Source organism: Hemibagrus wyckioides, linkage group LG29 (genome assembly GCF_019097595.1).
Source record: "Hemibagrus wyckioides isolate EC202008001 linkage group LG29, SWU_Hwy_1.0, whole genome shotgun sequence".
In the NCBI taxonomy this organism is placed as follows: Eukaryota; Metazoa; Chordata; class Actinopteri; order Siluriformes; family Bagridae; genus Hemibagrus; species Hemibagrus wyckioides.
In genome coordinates this window covers 5682892-5699015 of record NC_080738.1, presented here as the reverse complement: position 1 = coordinate 5699015, position 16124 = coordinate 5682892, and the positions used below count along the sequence as shown (strand labels likewise).

General features: G+C 37.3%; 1 pseudogene; it reads right to left on the bottom strand.

The window, feature by feature from the left end:
- Nucleotides 1-13806: 13806 nt before the first annotated feature.
- Nucleotides 13807-15667, bottom strand: LOC131349254 (CD209 antigen-like protein C; annotated as a pseudogene).
- Nucleotides 15668-16124: the final 457 nt, after the last annotated feature.

Genomic DNA, 16124 nt, shown 5'->3' with positions numbered 1-16124 from the left:
TTCTACATTAGGAGGGGTTATGTTCTCTGCATTATCTATTTGCACGTTTTCTACATTAGGAGGGGTTATGTTCTCTGTATTTTCTATTTGCACGTTTTCTACATTAGGAGGGGTTATGTTCTCTGCATTATCTATTTGTGCTTTTTCTACATTAGGAGGGGTTATGTTCTCGGTATTTTTTCTATTTGCACGTTTTCTACATTAGGAGGGGTTATGTTCTCTGCATTATCTATTTGCACGTTTTCTACATTAGGAGGGGTTATGTTCTCTGTATTTTCTATTTGCACGTTTTCTACATTAGGAGGGGTTATGTTCTCGGTATTTTTTCTATTTGCACGTTTTCTACATTAGGAGGGGTTATGTTCTCTGTATTTTCTATTTGCACGTTTTCTACATTAGGAGGGGTTATGTTCTCTGCATTATCTATTTGTGCTTTTTCTACATTAGGAGGGGTTATGTTCTCGGTATTTTTTCTATTTGCACGTTTTCTACATTAGGAGGGGTTATGTTCTCTGCATTATCTATTTGCACGTTTTCTACATTAGGAGGAGTTATGTTCTCTGCATTTTCTATTTGCACGTTTTCTACATTAGGAGGGGTTATGTTCTCGGTATTTTCTATTTGCACGTTTTCTACATTAGGAGGGGTTATGTTCTCTGCATTATCTATTTGCACGTTTTCTACATTAGGAGGGGTTATGTTCTCTGCATTATCTATTTGCACGTTTTCTACATTAGGAGGGGTTATGTTCTCGGTATTTTCTATTTGCACGTTTTCTACATTAGGAGGGATTATGTTTTCGGTATTTTCTATTTGCACGTTTTCTACATTAGGAGGGGTTATGTTCTCGGTATTTTCTATTTGCACGTTTTCTACATTAGGAGGGGTTATGTTCTCGGTATTTTCTATTTGCACGTTTTCTACATTAGGAGGGGTTATGTTCTCGGTATTTTCTATTTGCACGTTTTCTACATTAGGAGGGGTTATGTTCTCTGCATTATCTATTTGCACGTTTTCTACATTAGGAGGGGTTATGTTCTCGGTATTTTCTATTTGCACGTTTTCTACATTAGGAGGGGTTATGTTCTCGGTATTTTTTCTATTTGCACGTTTTCTACATTAGGAGGGGTTATGTTCTCTGCATTATCTATTTGCACGTTTTCTACATTAGGAGGGGTTATGTTCTCTGTATTTTCTATTTGCACGTTTTCTACATTAGGAGGGGTTATGTTCTCTGTATTTTCTATTTGCACGTTTTCTACATTAGGAGGGGTTATGTTCTCTGCATTATCTATTTGCACGTTTTCTACATTAGGAGGGGTTATGTTCTCGGTATTTTTTCTATTTGCACGTTTTCTACATTAGGAGGGGTTATGTTCTCTGCATTATCTATTTGCACGTTTTCTACATTAGGAGGGGTTATGTTCTCGGTATTTTTTCTATTTGCACGTTTTCTACATTAGGAGGGGTTATGTTCTCGGTATTTTCTATTTGCACGTTTTCTACATTAGGAGGGGTTATGTTCTCTGCATTATCTATTTGTGCTTTTTCTACATTAGGAGGGGTTATGTTCTCGGTATTTTTTCTATTTGCACGTTTTCTACATTAGGAGGGGTTATGTTCTCTGTATTTTCTATTTGCACGTTTTCTACATTAGGAGGGGTTATGTTCTCGGTATTTTCTATTTGTGCTTTTTCTACATTAGGAGGGGTTATGTTCTCTGCATTATCTATTTGTGCTTTTTCTACATTAGGAGGGGTTATGTTCTCGGTATTTTCTATTTGTGCTTTTTCTACATTAGGAGGGGTTATGTTCTCTGCATTATCTATTTGTGCTTTTTCTACATTAGGAGGGGTTATGTTCTCTGCATTATCTATTTGTGCTTTTTCTACATTAGGAGGGGTTATGTTCTCGGTATTTTCTATTTGCACGTTTTCTACATTAGGAGGGGTTATGTTCTCGGTATTTTCTATTTGCACGTTTTCTACATTAGGAGGGGTTATGTTCTCGGTATTTTTTCTATTTGCACGTTTTCTACATTAGGAGGGGTTATGTTCTCGGTATTTTTTCTATTTGCACGTTTTCTACATTAGGAGGGGTTATGTTCTCGGTATTTTTTCTATTTGCACGTTTTCTACATTAGGAGGGGTTATGTTCTCGGTATTTTCTATTTGCACGTTTTCTACATTAGGAGGGGTTATGTTCTCTGTATTTTCTATTTGCACGTTTTCTACATTAGGAGGGGTTATGTTCTCGGTATTTTCTATTTGCACGTTTTCTACATTAGGAGGGGTTATGTTCTCGGTATTTTCTATTTGCACGTTTTCTACATTAGGAGGGGTTATGTTCTCTGCATTATCTATTTGTGCTTTTTCTACATTAGCAGGTACCATTTCAAGGATGTGCTCATTTTCAGTTTGAGTGTTTTGTGAAGCAATGGTATCAAAAAAGGTTACAAAGCCAGCATTTGACATAATAAGGCTTTGATTAAGATCATGAAACAAATCATGTTTCATGATTTCATGAGGAGATAACGGTCTATGATTATGTTTGTTTTCTGAAGTAGAGATGTCGTTGACATTTTGTTCCGTGGATAAGGCCAAACTATCATTCAGCTGATTCACTGTTCCTATCAATGCTAACAGACTCTGATTAAGTTCACTGAATATGTCATATGGAGTCTGTGGTGTGTTTGATACATTTTGATCGGAATTATGACTGGAATGTTCAAAATTTGAATTAACCGTATCCGGACTTCTTAGATTTTCATTCAACTGATTCACTGCTTCTATCAAAGTGGGGTTTAACTGCGTAGAATGACCTTGTTCATTTAGACTATTCTGTTTAGGGCTCTGACTAACAAGCTGACGTGACGGTCCTAAACTCTCGTTTAGTCGGTTAATAGCATTGGTTAAATACGGGTTCAGAGTTGTGCACGAGTCGTGTTGTAACAGACTACTTGAAAAAGTCGGGTTTTCATCAAAGCCGAAATCATGAGGCGATGGATTATTTTCAAACCGTATTTTTTTAGCTCCTGAAGCTGTCGTGAGATTCAACCGCTTCTGCGCTATGTCTATTGTGAAATCTTCACAAATCTATATTCACCGTGACACACCTAAAAAATGAATTAATTCAAGTTCATGTTAATGTGTTAAGTTCTCACCTGTGGAAAAGTCCATGGTCTCTTGAAGTTCGAACGGAGAGCATAGAAGTTCTGTACACTCTGATGTATTTCTAAAGTTGTGAAGTCACTTGGTAGACTCTTAGAATGAGCTTATATATGTGTCAGGTGTGATTGTGGGGTTGTTGATGGTTAAGTAACCTTTCAGGAGATAAACTTATAACTTCTATGTTTTATCAATAGAAACATACATATCCAAATGCTTATGTGTGTGTGTATGTCACGTACAGGGGTTTGTGTGCATGTGTACTGTATGGGTGTGAAAATGTACGTGTGTGTGTGTGTGGGTGATTGTGGGGTTGTTGATGGTTTACGTAACCTTCAGGAGATAAACATCAATCATCCTTATTGGATGAAAAGGGGTCGGGGCCGGACCTTGTGACGTAGATGATTCTGATTGGATGAAAAGGGGGTGGGACCTTGTGACGTGGACGATTCTGATTAGATTAAAAAGGGGCGGGGCATTGTGACGTGGACGATTCTGATTGGCTGTCAGACCTGTTAAAACTAGTTTGATGGATTATACCAACCATCTTCTTTCTATCCTGGTCTGGCCTAGTTGCATGGGCTACGTTTTTCCACTTTGGGACAGATTGCAGCCCTCACAAGGTTGTGGCTCGAGTTTTGAGTGGGGTCTATAATGTTGTTGATGTAGCAGATTATCCAGATGAATGGCGGTATGGATATAATCCAAGAGCATGGTGTGCGATTGTCTGAACGCCATTTCTGCTTGTAACTTGGGGTTGAGCCCCTCTCGAAACACAGCCACGAGTGCTAGTAGTCAGTTGTGTACCATCCACCCATTTCCACACCCCCTCCGTGTCTCTGTGACTAAGACCAATGCAAGCATGCAATGCAAGACCAATTTCACGCAACTATTTTGGGATAAACTCTTGGTATTAAGAGAGCAATATACAATATTTGTATTTTTCTCTCTGTGAACTGTTATAACTATAAAAGCACAATACAGAAACTCAGTTCTCTTTATCGCTCACACTCACACACACAGACACACACACACACAATCTATCTCTCACACATGTTCATCTTTGCTGTTTATGATCACCAGTCTGATCCTCTCTCTACGTAGTTTGACAAGGGCCAAATTGTGATGGCTAGATGACTAGATCAGAGCATCTCCGAAACTGCCGCTTTTGTGCATGTTTCCAGTCTTCAGTGGTCAGTATCTAACAAAAGTGGTCCAAGGAAGGAACAGTGGTGACAGGGTCATGTGTGGCTAAGGCTCATTGATGTGCATGGGGAGTGAAGGCTGGCCTGTGTTGTCTGATCAGACGAGTTACTGTTGCTGAAGTCAAATTGCTGAAGAAGTGATTGAAAGTTGTCAGAATACATAGTGCATAACAGTTTGTTGCGTATGAGACTGTATAGCCGCAGACCAGTCAGGGTGCCCATGCTGACCCCTGTGCAGTGCCGAAAGCAACAACAATGGGCACGTAACCATCAGAACTTGACCATGGAGCAGTGGAAGAAGGTGGCCTGGTTTGACGAATCACATTTTCTTTTACGTCACATGAATGGCTGGGTGCATGTGCATCACTTACCTGGGGAACACAAGACACCAGGATACACTATGGGAAGAAAGCAAGTCAGCAGAGGCAGTATCATGCTTTGGGCAATGTTCTACTGGGAAACCTTGGGTCCTGCCTTCCATGTGGATGTTAATTTAAAACATGCCACCTATCTAAGCATTGTTGCAGACTATGTACTGATGCAGGCCAATATTTTGACCCTTCTGACAGGATGTCTTTGTTTAAATGAGAAGCTAATCAGTGCATCAGTTAGGGATAAATAACTTGTTGCCAACTGAAACATATTAGCCACTACCTGTTTGTTTACTTAAGTCCAGATGGATCTAAGGGAGGAAGATTAAGGAAGTCTGGCTTTCAAAAAAAATCCAGTTGATTAGGTCCTATTAATGCAGAAAATGTTGTGCTTAGCCTTTAATTTGGAAATGAAATGTTGAATATACAAGTAAATACTGATCTGATATTAATCTCATAATATTGTCTTGATAACATATAAAATATTGTATATCGACATATTGTTGTACTATGTATCGTGTTTTACATACCAGTAGGTGGACTGGCTATAATAAATTTTTGTTATAAAAGAAGTAACAGTGAAAATGTTTTTTCAGTGCCACATCATTCTATTTTGCCTGCACTGTCACTCAAAAAGTGTCTCTGTAGTTGATCGTCTCTTAAGTGGAGTGTTGTGGAGTAAGGAATAAACAATTGAGCTATAATGCATCCATAAACCGTTCAGTATATTGCTTTACAATAGCGTTTCATAGATAAAAGGCAAGCAGAGACAAATGAAATACACGCAGAGCCAAATGAATTGTGGGACACTGACATTTTATTCTTTTTCTGCTAAGGGGTTTCTTTCCCTGTGATCTTGTAGCATTTCTAAAAACAATAGAAAAAAGAAAAAAAGCCAAAAGGAAGGTGGATGAAACATTGAGTAAACAGTCATTTTGTCATCACAGAACAAAACGACTGCTCAGATTAAACCACATTTACATTCATGTTTTTACATCACTGCTATAAAATCTGTATTTTATTTCCTGAAACAAACCTCACTGGGAAAAATAGGCACAGAAAGAAAATTTTATGATGAAACATTATGACATTATGATGGTGCGGATGTTTCAGACACGACACTCAAATCTATACATATAACAATGTAAATTGAATTCACTGCTTTTCATTCACATGCAGCAATTCAGATAAAGGTTGTCTTCTCACAGAGCCAAATAAATGAATGATGACAGGGATAATCAGCCCAGGTTTTTCCTGTGACAACACAGTCTTCTTCTCCTTCCTTACTGTTAGGTTCATCACTTCCCCAATACCTGAAGGAGAGAAGGAGAGAATCAAAGGATCTGCTGTGTTTCTCAGTAAGACAGTAACTCATCACCATGAAAACATTTTAGTTCAGTGATTTCTTACGCAGTAGTCAGTGGAGTATCGTCCAACCACTTCCACACTCCCTCTGTGTCTCTATCGTTCAAACCAATCCAAGCTTTTCTGCTGCACAGCAATTTACTGATGAACTCCTCTCAGGGTTGAAGTAAAATATAAGAATAAATAAGAGTCTCTCTCTCTCTCTCTCTCTCTCTCTCACCTGTTCCTCTTTGGTGTTTATGATCACCAGGTCTGCTCCTCTCCCTCTGCAGTCCTGTCTGCTCTCAGTCCAGGTCTTACCTTCATTTGTGATGTAGTAATTACTGGAGTTGAAGTATATCCAACCTGGATCCAGACCATTTCAATAAAAATGAAGAAAAAAATAGTCAAGTCTAAATATTAAAAATGAAGTCAGTCTGGATAGAAAAGTCCTTATCACTGATTAGTGATTATTTTTCTGGAACAATCCTAGCTTATTAAAATCTGACCGTTTCCTGGCTGTCTTGGGTTGTTGTTTTTTTGCTTTGCTTTGTTTTGTTTTGTCTTTAAAAATGCAACAGTCACACTGGATCCCTCCAACCTACAGAAGCCCAGAGAGGCCATGTGATATTATTATTTTTGCTTTTGTTTTCTCGTGATCACGACTTAATTTTCTCGTGATCTCGAGATAACAAAAGTTGTTTTCTCGTGATCACGACTTAATTTTCTCGTGATCTCGAGATAACAAAAGTTGTTTTCTCGTGATCACGACTTAATTTTCTCGTGATCTCGAAATAACAAAAGTTGTTTTCTCGTGATCACGACTTAATTTTCTCGTGATCTCGAGATAACAAAAGTTGTTTTCTCGTGATCACAACTTAATTTTCTCGTGATCTCGAGATAACAAAAGTTGTTTTCTCGTGATCACGAGGTTCTGAACCGCGGTGAAGTTAGTTTGATATTCGGACATTAGACAGATATTCGAAAGCCGTAGTTTAGGGACCATCGACAAATTTCTGTATGACTGAAATGTGGTACTTGTTGCTTAACTGACTACGTTCCCCAGTTATTGTAATTTCTTCTTAAATATACATATGGTATGCGGCATTGCAAACAGCATTTGTTTATTTATAAATAAAAATTGAATTAATTGATAGTATTAATTATGTATCATGTGAATTAATTTGCTATTATTCATTTATTTTCTAATTAATAAAAAAAAAACTATTTCTTCAATAGCTTTTAGGTCATGTGACCCTGTGACCCGAATCTAGTACCAAAATGATCTACTTGAATACCTCCACAGGGTACTGTACACCTCTTTGTATCCCAAAAAATCTCTTTTTTATTTTTATTTTAATTTTTATTTTAAAAAAAAAAACACAATTTGTTATGTCGAGATCACGAAAAAATTAAGTTGTGATCACGAGAAAACAAAAGCAAAAATAATAATATCACATGGCCTCTCTGGGCTTCTGTACCAACCAGCAGAGGGCACAATCACAATTCCCATAAACACTTGCTTTATATTAATGCATGTATACAATCACTGATTCAATCACTTTATTAGGAACACTGGCACCTTCATGCAATTATCAAATCAGCCAATATTGGTGCACCAGTGTGATCTTTTGTTAGCATTTAACAGTTTTTTATTAACATTCCTATACTTCTGAGTTCACTTCCATCCCACTCCAGAATATTAGAAGAGCTTTATTATTCTGTCATGATGGTGAAATCAGACTAAATTACCAAGTGTGTTAGAAAAAACAACATCTTAGCATTTGTCAGTGTTTGAATTAACACAGAGTGAATAAAAGATCCATAGCTCTGCTTTTAGACATATTTGGAATGAAACTATTAGTTATCTGATTTATTAAGGTGCTGTACTATGATAAGTATTACTCACCTAGTTTATAAAACTTCTGGAGTTCTTCTTTATCCCTCTGTAACTGGTCTCTCTCTTTAGTCATGTTGTTGTAACTGGTCTGTAACTGGTCTCTCTCGTTAGTCATGTTGTTGTAACTGGTCTGTAACTGGTCTCTCTCGTTAGTCATGTTGTTGTAACTGGTCTGTAACTGGTCTCTCTCTTTAGTCAGGATGTTGTAACTGGTCTGTGACTGGTCTCTCTCATTAGTCATGTTGTTGTAACTGGTTTGTATCTGCTTGTTTTCTGTTTTCAGGATGTTGTATTTGATCCACATCACTGTGGCGGCAGTCAGCAGGAGAACACACAGCAGAAGCACACACACTGCAGTCAGTCTGTAACATCTGCTCCTTGTAGTCTCTCCTAATAATGGGGAATGGCCACAGATATGTGTGTATTTCCATAACATTTACAGATTCACAACGTAGGAATGAATAAATGAACAGATTTAAAACAGAAATCACACACATATGATGGTTATTTTATGTCACCTTCTTTATGATCTAAAACGAGTTTGAGCCACATGTTACAGATACTTTCTTCTCAGTCTCAATATGTCCTGTTCTGATTAGGAGTTATCCTTCCCTAAGTTCATGCTGATTAGAGAAATACTGTATAAGTCTTGTCCCTGGCCAATTAAAACCCTCCACATTCTGGCACAGCTGGACAAGCTGGACAACTTGTGTGCCAAGTTGTGCACACACACACCACCACATGTAAACAACAGAAAACCCCTCAACATTGTACTGCCACCAATGACAGCAAGAGTGTGGCTGTGAGGCAGGGTGGCAAAAAGTGTGCCAAAAAGTCAGCAGGCCAATCAGGGGCACTGCAGCTCTTCACTTTCTGGGAGAAGACTTGCAGAGAGAATGAGGCTCAGCAGAGATGGGGAGGTAAGAGTTAATTCATGGCGTGACCCTAATGTGTGCTCTCTCTCTCTCACACACCTCATACTCAATACAGACATTGACTATGACTGGTTCAACAATACTCTCTATGAATACTGAGCCTCACTATGCTTCTGGGTCTGCCTCGCTAGTGCCTGGCACCACCTGAGGCATTTCAGCACCACTGCACCACTCCTGTACCTGCAGTACAGCACACCTTACACCAAAGCCGATGCCCATTCTCCAGATGTAAGTGTTTTGTATTTTGTCATTCAGACATCCCACTTCCTCAATCTGCTCACAGGAAAGATAGTGAACTGGGCTTCCACATTATCTGCCCAAGGAGGCTAGGCCACTGTCTCCTACACTCACTTTGTAGAGCTGTTATATAGTGTGCCGAGGGGCAAGACTCTGGTAGGCAGCTCCTCATGATCATTTAAAGAATACACAGAGAAGTATGTGCTGGAATTATGTACAATCATAGCAAGAAGCATCTGGAACAAAACCAGCATTTTGCCAAGTGCTCATCAAGCTAATGTGCTAAGACAAGTAGCTAACACTCGACTAGATTATTGACTTGGTAATCAGCCTGGACCATCTTCTCCACAACCGGCCACCCATTGACACTGAGAACCTTCAACTTTCACCTCAGAATGTTATTTAGCCCATGGAGCTGGGAAGCACTCGGCCGAGTGAGCAGGAGAGAGAGACTTGGTGTTGGACAGGGTCCTGGAGCACCCTAGAACAACAGATTCCATCTACCTGTCCTCCTCAGATTCTCTCTGTGCCTAGCCATCTGCATGCCAAGGCTGATTACCTGGGCCCACACATCTATGGCCTCTGGCCACCCTGGCATCTATTGTATGTGAGGACAGCTGAGAAGATCATCGGAGTCTCTCTTCCCTCTATCACAGACATTTAATCCACACGCTGCATCCGCAAAGCTAACAACATTGTGCATGATCCCACACACCCCTCACACACACTCTTCACCCTTCTGCCATCCAGAAAGAGGTACCGAAGCATTCGGACCTGTACAACCAGACTGTTAAACAGTTTCCTCCCTTAGGCAATCAGGTATCTCAACAAAGAACTGAGCTGAGCTGGACACACGCACACGCGCACACACACACACACACACACATACAACCAAGATCTGATCTCAAAGGAGAACTGAACTTGTGCTGGACATGGACACACACACACATACATAATGTACACGTACAAAAAAAGAACTGAACTGTGCTGGACATAGTCACACACACACACACTAAATTGTCCTGTTTGCCACTTTACATTTATATATATTTATATTAATCCTGTTTACATGTGTCGCTTTAATATCTGCAATCACTGTATACACTGTTCTTTGCACTTTGTCTTGTTCATTGCACAAAGTCTGCCTATATGTTGTTTGTCTGCACTGTCTTGTCTTGTCTTGTCTTGTCTTCCTGTGCACTTCTGTTATATGTCTAGTTCTTAAAGACTGCACCTTAAGTATAGTTTAATTTTTTTTAGTTTAATTTAAATTTTTAAATTATAGTTTTTTTAGTTTTAAAAATTTTTTTTAATTTTTTTATCTCTATGTTATAGCTCTATGTTGGTCTGCGTCACTGTACTTTGTCTGTGTTCTGTGTAGCACCTCTGGTCTAGGAGGAACATTGTTTCACTTCACTGTGTACTGCATCTGCTATATATGGTTGAAGTGACAATAAAGCTTCTTTGACTTTGACTTTGACTTTGATCCAGGTGGCATGGGCTCCAAGTGGGCATGGGCTGAAAATGGGCAATTTATGTGGGTCCCATGTGGGTTTCACAGTGTGGGTCACACATGGGTATGATAATATGGGATCATCATAGGATCTAAGTGGGCAAAATGATTTCACATCTAAAATACATCTTTATACCTTTAAATGTTTTGAAATAATTAAATGTGGTTACTAGTTTTTTTTATCTATCTGTCTATCTATCTATATATATAAACATTTATATATACTTTATTTATACATACCATATACTATCTGTATATTATCTGTATATTATATGCACACATTTTTAGCACAGTTATAATTACACCTGTCACTTTACTACCTGCACATACTTTTCTATACACACTCTGACATAGCCTTATCTACTTATCGATATACATATTTACATATTTATAAATATGCTTTGGTATTTAAATGCATGTGTTGTACTTCACAGAATTCCCACCAGGTGGCACATGGTACAACTCTGGCCAGAGCACATTATACAGTATAATCACTCAAAGTTTGCTATGTAGTCTTCATACTATTGTTAAATACGCTTGTAATTTATCACGTTACATTAAAAAGTGTCCAATAAATTTGTTAACTGCACATGTAATGTAGTGATTGTGAGAAAACTTCCACAATAAATTCTGAAAGAAATAGACACAGTTCTTCTATATATATACAGTATATATTAATACTTTAGATAGATAGATAGATAGATAGATAGATAGATAGATAGATAGATAGATAGATAGATAGATAGATAGATAGATAGATAGATAGATAGATACTTTATTCATCCCAAAGGGAAATTCACAGTTTCCAGCAGTATCCACAAACACAGGTAATAGATAAAATGGGAAGGAATTTAATAAAAATACTAAAATACCCAAATTAGGGTACAAAAATATAACAGAAAAATATATCAAATAACAAAATATAGAATATAACAAAAATATATAAATAACAAAATATAAAATATTACAAAATAGAGCGGAATATAACATCAGAATATATATCAGAAAAATACTAAATACAGAGATTTAGGAATAAATATGGAGAATTGGATGAAAAACAAGTAATGTGCAAGACAAGTGTTTAAGTTTACAAGTAATACATATATATTTAATACATATAAATAATAATATTTACATTTTAAATGAATATGTATGAATTTACCCGTGACTGTAAAGCTGCAAAGTATTTTTATGTGCTTTGTAAATACTTAATTGCGATGGTGTTGTATGTAAATAATGACATTATTCTCAAAATATTACGAATTTAATCCCGTATTCATTTCACTATGTACTGCATCAGCTATATGTGGTTGAAATGACAATAAAAGCTTGAATCTTGAATCCTACACTTACACTGGCCTACGGAGTGCAGTATTGCCTCAGTAGTAATTATTGACAAATTTTGATGCTACATCAAATAACATTATGTCCCAGAGAAAAACATTAAACGGATGCATTTAGTTCCATTTCTGCTTACTGTTCCCAATTTAGATTTTTGGATTTAGATTTTGCCAAATATAGTTGTTTGCCCCTGTACTAGCCTTGAACTTGTATCCTACCTCCGTGCTCTACTTGTGTGACATAAATACAAACACCCCTGAAAACTATATTTCAAAGCTTGACTGACTGTACCGCTTTACTTTCTTTTATTATTATTTTTTTTTTTTGCTTTCAAATAATGTCACTATAAATGTTTTTGTTTTTTCCAACACATACTTTCCATTGGCGTGTGTACTGTTTGCAATGTATTATACAATTTTAAATAAATGTTTAAATAAATTAAAACTAATAAAACACTAGGGAATGAACATATTTTATACCAGAGATTGTGTCATTTCGGACATTTGTGCAAACATACTGCTTATGAATAACTTTACTTAATTAACTTAAGTGACTGCTGGGCACCACAAAGGAAACAGAACGCTGTTGAAGGTTTGAAAGTAAAGCATGTGTTTTTGTTGTATATGGCTATATAATTTTTATTATTATTAACTAGCAATTAGTTAATTAGTCACCAGTGGATGCTCATAAACAGCACATGAACTCTGTAACCTTAAACACTGGTTTTGCACATTACTTATCTTGTTTTCATCTAACTCTCTATATTTATTCCTTAAATCTCTGTATTTAGTATTTTTCTGCTATATTTTGTTAAATTGTGTAATATTTTGTTATTTGTTATATTTTTGTACCCTTAAATTTGGGTATTTTAGTATTTTTTGTTATATTCCTTCTTATTTGATCTATTACCTGTGCTTGTGGATACTGCTGGAAGTATCCGTCTTCAGTATCCATAAAACCCTCTGCACACATTTTTCTGAATATGTGACTATTACAAAATCACTGGCAAAAGCTTTTCACAAGCATGTATGCATGTGATATTTGATGAATAGAGGCACAGACAAAGTGATCTAAGATGCATCATAGGAAAGAATTTTTATTGCTCTGCTCCAGTATAGGACAAAACATAGGCTAAAATGAAACACATATTATGAGATTCCTCCAACAACATTCAATTTTGATGGATTGTAAAGCTGCGGACAGATTTCTGAGGGGGTAACTTAACTCCTTGGTGGCTGGGTGGCTTCCCTGCCTGGGAATCAAACCCTGGCCCACCAGACACATCATATCACATTAATAAAAAAGCAAAAACACTTGGATTATGTTTCATAAAGTACATGCTGATCATATACACTTGTGTTCTGCCTCATCAGCTCACACATTACCCTCTGCTAAAACAGGTTGTGCAGACCAAACTATAGGACACATACAAAAAATTATAGTGGAAGCACCAATTCTTGTAAGATTCAATGATATAAAAACCTGTTCTCTCCTACTTTATTCTTTGGATAGGACTATGTGGGAAAATGTGTAAATCTGATTCCTTGAAAAACTAAATGCTTCATACAACACAAAAGTTTCAGATAAGAAATGTCTTAATGAGCACACCCTTAAATAAAAACAATTGAAAGCATATGTTCCTTATAGATCTTCATAGTTTCACATGATAGGACCTGAGAATACAACTACAGTGACTAACACAGCTGTATTACTGTATTTTTAGGCTCGTGTAAATCTGTTTTCTGTCTATTAGTTTAAGCATTTCATATAATAAAGCCTGAAATCTAGTCCATAAACAGCTTTGATTTGTGAATATTGTATCATTTCACTATACTTAATTAATTAGTAAATTCACAGACCCATAAATGCTTAGATTAGCATGGCAAGTCATTCCAGACCTTAATCTCTTGTCTACTCTGAATCTCAGCACAGTCCTCATCATCTGAATTATTTGGTTCCCCATCATTCCAGTAGCTGAAACACAGAATTTAGCAATCGATCAGTGTTCAATTACTTAAATTTCACACATTTAAAACACCCACACAGCCTGTGTTTACTGAGATTCTTAACAACCATATTAACAATATAGTTGTGATTAGATGATGATTATATTATCTTAGCATTTAGTTCAATCAGGAGAAAAATGGCTAGTATTTGTAATACTGTGTAAATTGGGAAGATATTTAGAAAAAAAAAAACAGATAAATACAAGTCTCTTATGCAGTGGTCAGTGGTGTACCATCCACCCATTTCCACACCCCCTCTGATTCTCTGTCAATCAGACCAATCCAAGCCCGTTTGCTGCCCAGCTTTTTAATGAGGAAATCCTGGAATGAAGAGAATTATATACAATATCAAAGTATTTCTCTCTTTCTATGAACTGCTGCAATTATATATAGCAAAATACAGAAACTTGGTTCTTCTCTCTCTCTCTCAAGGGGTTAAGGCTCTGGGTCGTTGACCGGAAGATCAGGGGTTCAAGCCCCAGCACCGCCAAGTTGCCACTTTTGGGCCCTTGAGCAAGGCCCTTAACCCTCTCTGCTCCAGGGGCGCCGTATCATGGCTGACCCTGCGCTCTGACCCCAACCTCCAAGGATGGGATATGCGAAGAAAGAATTTCACTGTGCTGTAATGTATATGTGACAAATAAAGGCTGTTTCATTTCATTTTTCTCTCTCTCACCTGTTCCTCTTTGCTGTTTATGATCACCAAGTCTGCTTTTCTGCCTTTGCAGTCCTGTCTGCTCTCATCCCAGTTTTTCTCCTCGGTAGAGATGTAGTAAATATGGGAGTTGAAATATTACCACCCTTCAGTGAAAAGCGAATCAAACAGAGTTAGACAATTAGTGCTGTATTCAGAGTTGGGCTGTGCCAAGTAAATATTTAAACTGTGCACATCTGTATTCAGATCTCAGATGCAACTACAGACTTAAGCACTATTCAGAGTTTACATGTGTTACACCTGTGGGATTGTCATTTATGCGAGACAGCAATAAAGGGCAAAGGAATGATATTTAAGCATTATGCAATTTTTTTGGCCAGGTAGTGTACATAAAAATGAATCCAACATGGAACTTCAGCTAGTACTCTATACTCCTAATAAATGCCAGAAAGATATGCCATTCTGTGTTACCAGTGTGCTTCATGAGACAAATAATGTTATCTTCTGTCACTAGCTGAATAATCGATTAAGATGTTGACAGTAACAACAAACATGTAAAAGCATTAACTATACATAATCTATGGTCTCTGTTATTTCTTTCATCCCTGGAGTCTGTTACAAACACTGACCATCTTTACAAGAAATACTCACCTAAATCATTCAACGTCTTCTGAAATTCATCACGTTGCTTATGTAGCTGGTCTTTCTCTTTAGACAGGGTGTTGTAATTGGTCTGTACCTGGTCTCTCTCTTTAGTTAGGGTGTTATAACTGGTGTTTAGCTGGTCTTTCTCTTTAGACAGGGTGTTGTATTTGGTCTGTAACTGGTCTCTCTCTATAGTCAAGTTGTTGTGACTGATCTCCAGCTTGGCTTTTTCTCCACTAAGGATGTTGAATTTGATCCACAGCACTGTGATGGCAGTCAACAGGAGAAAACACAGCAGGAGCAAACACACTGCAGTCAGTCTGTAACATTTCATCCCTGCAGGGTTGATTCCTGCAAATACAGAGAAATTAGGTAATCTTTTTTTTTTTTTTTTTTTACATCATTTGTTCAGGATTCAAACTGAGAATAATCATGATGGTACACGAGCAAATACATACCACCAACATGTAAACTGCAGATCTTGAAATAAATAGTTTATATAATATATAGTTGATGTCAAAAATGTACATACATCTCAGCCAAATACATTTAAACTCATTTCCTGACCCAATTCCTGCCATTACACTTAGAGAACATTGCTTGTCTTGGATCAGTTAGGGTCGCTATTTTATTTTACTTGGGGTCATTGACATATTTATGACCAAGCTTTAACTTCTTATGTCTTGAAATGCGGCTTCAGTATAACCATATCTTCTATTATGCCATTTACTTGTGAAGTACTGTACACCAGTACAGCAAAACACCCCCAGAACACAACGCTACTACCCCAATGCTTCACGTTTGA